Below are 5,721 nucleotides of genomic sequence, written 5' to 3'. Positions count from 1 at the left end.
ACACAGCACGTTGCCGATGCACAGCCCCGCCTCTTCAGCTAGGCCGGAGGGCAGATCCCGCTCGCCCGATACCTCGGCCGAATCGGAGGATGAGAGAGAACTGGCCGGACCTGCCGAGATAGCTACCAGGGTGAGTGATCTCCCGACTAAAGCCGACCTCGCCTCGATGCTGTTGAACCTCGAACGAGCGATTCGGAAGGACGTGTCGGCGGTCCGTTCGGACTTATCGCAGGTACTGGTACGTGTGGAGGAGACGGAACAACGACTGGATAGACACGCGTCTGCTATTCGATCGCTTCAGACGACTACCCGTCAACTTACGATCGCCCACCGTACAGCTCTCTATAAAATCGAGGACCAGGAGAACCGAAACCGACGCAACAACGTTCGGATCCGTGGCCTTCCGGAGGCGACCGGAGACGACGACCTCTTGCCTTCAGTCAGGGGCATTTTTAACAGCCTTCTCGGCAGAGCGCCCGACGCGCCGTTGAAGATCGATCGGGTCCATAGGGCCCTCCGACCTCGCTCCATGACCACCGAGGTCCCACGAGATATCATCTGTAGACTCCATCATTACCCGGATAAAGAGTTAATTATGAAGAAGGCCCGGGATGCCACGCCATTTGATTTCCATGGCGCCTCTCTCACCTTATTTCCGGATCTGGCCAAAGAGACATTGGATAGGCGTAGAGCCTTGCGCCCCCTCACGGAGCTTCTACAGTCAGCCTCTATCAGGTACCGGTGGGGCTTCCCTGCAGCTTTAATCGCCTCGGTCAACGGCAAGACCTCTGTCCTAAGGTTCCCTGAAGACTTACCACGATTCTGTGCTGACCTGAATCTTGACGTGCCTGAGTTACCGGGTTGGACTGATGTCCTCCCGCCACCACCAAAGCTTCCTGACCGTCAATGGCACAGAGCGGGCCGGAAGCCTCTGGCTGCGGATCTGGCATCCCAGGGGCACCCCTGAATGGCGCAATGTGCGGTTATCCCTGTGTGCTTTCTCTCTCCGGTCCTCGCGGACATCTTGGATCCTGCAATCGGGATGCTGATTTCCTAGTACTTGCCACTGACTTGGTTTTCCTTTTTTGGCCTCTGGATTACCTCCCTTGCTGTTCGTGTTTTGCCAAAGCGGGACGATGTTCTTTTCTGTTTTATCCTGTTCCTGCGGTTTCCTTTTTGCTTGTTTTTGAAGTCCCGGATGCCCATCAGTGCTTGATCTATGGGGCCTTCCCCGTTTATACCCCGCCAGATGTCTGCGCTTTTGCCGGGCTATACGGCACATCCGTGGGCCCCTGTGATCTTTGGCCCTGAAACTGCTCACCTTCCTCTTGGCTCCGTAGTCAGTTCCTGATTGGACTTAAACCCTGTTTACTGACCCTGCTTGGACCACTGTTATTTACAATTTGCCGTTATTTCCCTCATTAGATGTTTTTCACTGGGAATGTTTATGTAGTGAGTTTATCTGCGGCGCTGGTGCCGGACTGCCGTGGCGTGACCCTGGCCCTCGATGGCGTGGTTTGTCCTCGGTGGCCCGGTTTCCGCCGCCCCCCTCTTGGTGGGTGCCGCCTTGCCCGGGGTCCCGGTGCCCTTGCCCCGCTTTGCGGGGGGGGGGGGGTGCGGGGTTCGCGGGCTGGGCGTGCGACCCGCCTCTGCACTGCAGTTTTCTGCGTGCGGTTAGTTCTGCTACTATGCTGCTTTCTTTGTTGCTACTGTTCTGTTTCTCTACCTGTCGCTCTCCCTCCTCTCTTTTCTCTCCTTTGGTTTTCCTCCTCGTCCCCGTCCCTCCCCTGCCCAATCCTTTCCCCCTGGTGGGGGGGGTCCTATCTGCCTTGGTTGTTTTGCTGTTGGGGGGTGTGGGAGGTGGGTGCCCCCTTTCTGTGACCCGATGGCTACGGTGAATTTTATCTCGTTTAATGTTAGGGGCCTTCATGCCCCTGGGAAGAGACATCAATTGTTCCGGGAACTGAACCGTCTCCGAGGGGATGTGGTTTTTCTACAGGAGACCCATCTCACCCACACCACTTCCGTTAAATTGTATTTTCCCAAATACCCTACCTGGTATTATGGTCTCTCGGATATTGCTAAGGCCAAGGGCGTAGCCATCGGGTTTCGGAGGGGGTACCGCGTTTAAGTTAGATGATATGTTGTGTGATCCGGCTGGCCGTTTTTTGTTTCTCCGGGGCACTCTGGGCAGCATGTCATGCACTCTGGCTACTCTTTACTCCCCCAATAGACACCAAGCTTCCTTTGCCGCCTCGACACTTTCTAAACTAGGAGACTTCGCGAGGGGTTGTGTGGTCCTGGCGGGTGACTTCAATGCGGCTCTGGAACCTTCTCTGGACACTTCCAGGGGGAGTTCGCCTTTGTCCTATAAGCAGCTGAAATGTATACGCACAAAACTTCATGAGCTGCAGTTGATGGACACCTGGAGGATCGCGCACCCCCGCGAACGTGATTTCACCTTTTTCTCCCCGGTGCACCATACCTACTCGAGAATTGATCTCTGTTTTCTCGATCACCAGCACCTGCCACTCCTAGTTAAATCGGCCATTGAAACCTCTCCCCTGTCGGACCACGCTCCGACTTCGTTTACCCTTAAGGTTGAATCTTTGCCGCCCAAGGCTGCTAATTGGCGGTTGAACGAAACCCTTATATCCGAGGAGGCGGACAGGAAAGTCTTGGGTGAGGAGCTGGATTTCTATTTTCAAACTAATATGTGTAGCGAGATCTCCCCGGGCGTGCTGTGGGAAGCGCACAAGGCCTTTATTAGGGGTAAACTTATTGAACTGGGGGCCAGGAAGAAGAGGGAACGGGTGGCACAGCAGCTTCAGTTGGTTGCGGAGATTAGGAGCCTAGAGAGGATTCATAAGCGGAGCCTCTCAGTCCCCATTTTACACACCCTTACAGCGAAGCGAGAAACCCTGAAGTCCCTCCTACACTTGGAACAGAAGTCTAGATCGAGGCTGGTAGCCCAGCGCTTCTACGAATGGGGGGATAGGCCTAGTAGGTTGTTAGCTGCTTCCATTAGGCGACGGAGAGCCGCTGCGTTTATACCTAAAATTAGAACCCCGGGGGGGTCCATGGCCTACGCAACTCCTCAGATTGCTAAGGAATTTAAGGATTTCTACCAGCATCTTTATCATGTTCGTCGCATAGACTCCGACGGGGACGATAGGCGGCGGCTCATTCAGGAATACCTGGACCGAGCTGCCCTCCCTCAGCTCCCCGCTGAGGCCCTGGCTGCTCTGGAAGGGGAATTTTCATCGACGGAATTATTGCGAGCACTACGAGCTATGGCGAAGGGCAAAGCACCCGGCCCAGATGGCCTTTCAGTGGCATATTATCGCTTATATGCGGATAAGTTGCTCCCCCACCTTTCTAATTACGCTAATGTGACCTTGTCCGGAGGGGTTCTCCGCCCGGAGACTATTCATGCCCATGTTACGGTCATACCTAAGGACGGGAAGGACCCGGCCGATTGTGCAAGCTATCGCCCTATCTCGTTGCTCAACATTGACGCCAAAATTTACGCCAAGGCTATTGCGAATAGATTATTGCCTCTGGTCCCACAATGGATTACACGGGATCAAACGGGTTTTATCCCAGGGAGAGAGGCTCGCGACAATTCTCTACGCACCATCACACTAATGTCGCTTGTACGGCGTCGGTCCCAGCCCACCCTGTTGCTTTCCACGGATGCTGAGAAGGCATTTGACAGGGTGGACTGGGAGTTTCTTATGGCGACGTTGTCCCATCTCGGGGTCGGCCCTGCCCTCAGATCGCAAATTTTAGCTCTTTACAGTCATCCCACGGCCCAGTTGAGGGTTAATGGTACTCTCAGCGACCCTTTTACTCTACATAACGGTACGCGCCAGGGCTGCCCGCTTTCGCCCATACTATTCGCAATATCGCTGGAACCCTTCCTGTCTATTATCCGTCGTAACCCGAACATACACGGTGTTTTAGTGGGTAGGACGGAACACAAATATGCGGCTTATGCCGATGATATTTTGTTTTATGTGCAACAGCCCCTGATTTCTCTCCCTAACCTCATAGCCGAATTTACAGCTTATGGCAGGGTTTCTAACTTCAAAATAAATATGTCTAAATCCGAAATTCTAAACCTCACGGTCCCTCCCCTTGTAGCAACGAATCTCAAACAATCCTTCCCCTTCACTTGGCAGACACGGCGCCTAAAATATTTAGGTATTTACCTGACGCCCAATCCACTTGCTCTTTTCCGGGCCAATTTTCTCCCGCTTCTTAATACGCTTAGATCAGACCTACAGAAGTGGTCCCAGGTAGGTCATTCCTGGATGGGTAGGATTGGGGTAGTGAAGATGAACCTGCTGCCCAGGGTGCTCTTCTTGCTGCAAATGATCCCCTTCGGGGTGCCGGTGGGGTTCTTCACTATATTACACTCGATGGTTTACAGGTATATCTGGAATAGGAGGAAACCCCGACTGCCACGGTCCCTGCTTATGCGTCCAGGGAGCGCGGGGGGCCTGGCGGTGCCGGATTTTCGACTCTATTTCCGGGCTATTGTGCTGGCCAGGCTTTCAGACTGGAAATATAGTATGAATACTAAGTTGTGGGTCGAGCTGGAAACGATGTTGGGTGGGACTGACCTTTCTAACCTTATGTGGCTTCCAAGGCAATATAGGACTCTGTCTGCTGATTCTTCACCTCTAACGACCTCTTCTTTGGCAGTGTGGGACTCTTTGTATAAAAAAAGCTCCGGGCTCTATAACTCACCTTTACTGTCTTTGTCAGGCCACAACTATTTTCCACCTGGTAATGTGGGACCTAGCTCACGTGTCCCTTGGAGCCTCGGGGACAAGACTTTCCTTCACCAGTTCACCGGCCCCTCCGGGGTTCTCCCTCTCCCCACCATTTTGGGGGAGTCACCTATCTCACTCATGGATCGGTGGAAATACTATCAACTGTCGGCATTTGTTCGATCTCTTCCTAAACCACTACGCTCCGTATCCGATCTTACACCGCTGGAATCTGCTTTTTCAGGTGACCTACCTGTGGAGAGACCTGTCTCCTATTTTTACCACCTGTTGCTATCCCTAGAATCTCACAGGACACCTACTTTTATCCACAACTGGGAGCTGGATTTGGATGAGGCACTCACTCCTGCCCAAGTATCTACCATTCTTCACAGGGCACACGCCACTTCGGGGTCAGCCAGAACAGCTGAGATGTCCTACAAGCTTCTGACCAGGTGGCATTATACGCCCGTAACACTGCACCGGTTTTTCCCCCAGACCTCACCGCTCTGCTGGAGAGAGTGCGGTGAGCGAGCCTCCCACGCTCACATCTGGTGGTACTGCCCACGAATACGCCCGTTTTGGCTCGCAGTTCTGTATTGGATCCAGCAAATTCAGGGTCGGGAGGTTTCTAATGATCCATGGCATGTGTTGTTTCACTGTTCGGGACAGCCAGCAGGCTCATATAAACGCTCTATTACGCCCCATCTTCTCAATGCGGCAAAGACTCTTATCCCGAGATATTGGAAACAGAGGAAGATTCCCACGCTCCGTTGCTGGCTGCTCAAAGTTGATCATATATACTACATGGAAGATATGACACTCTCTCTGAGAGGCAAGTCAGACCTTGTAAAAAGGATATGGGCCTGCTGGGTCGCCTTTAAGTATACACCCCCGTATGCAGCTATGGTATCCCGTCCTGTGTAATGTAATATGCTGTAGCCAT

The sequence above is a fragment of the Lithobates pipiens genome, unplaced genomic scaffold (genome assembly GCF_037356315.1).
Source record: "Lithobates pipiens isolate NorthernLeopardFrog02 unplaced genomic scaffold, aLitPip1_a1.2 Scaffold_19, whole genome shotgun sequence".
Classification (NCBI taxonomy): domain Eukaryota; kingdom Metazoa; phylum Chordata; class Amphibia; order Anura; family Ranidae; genus Lithobates; species Lithobates pipiens.
The sequence above is the reverse complement of the archived record's forward strand: the minus strand, read 5'-3'. Positions refer to the sequence as shown.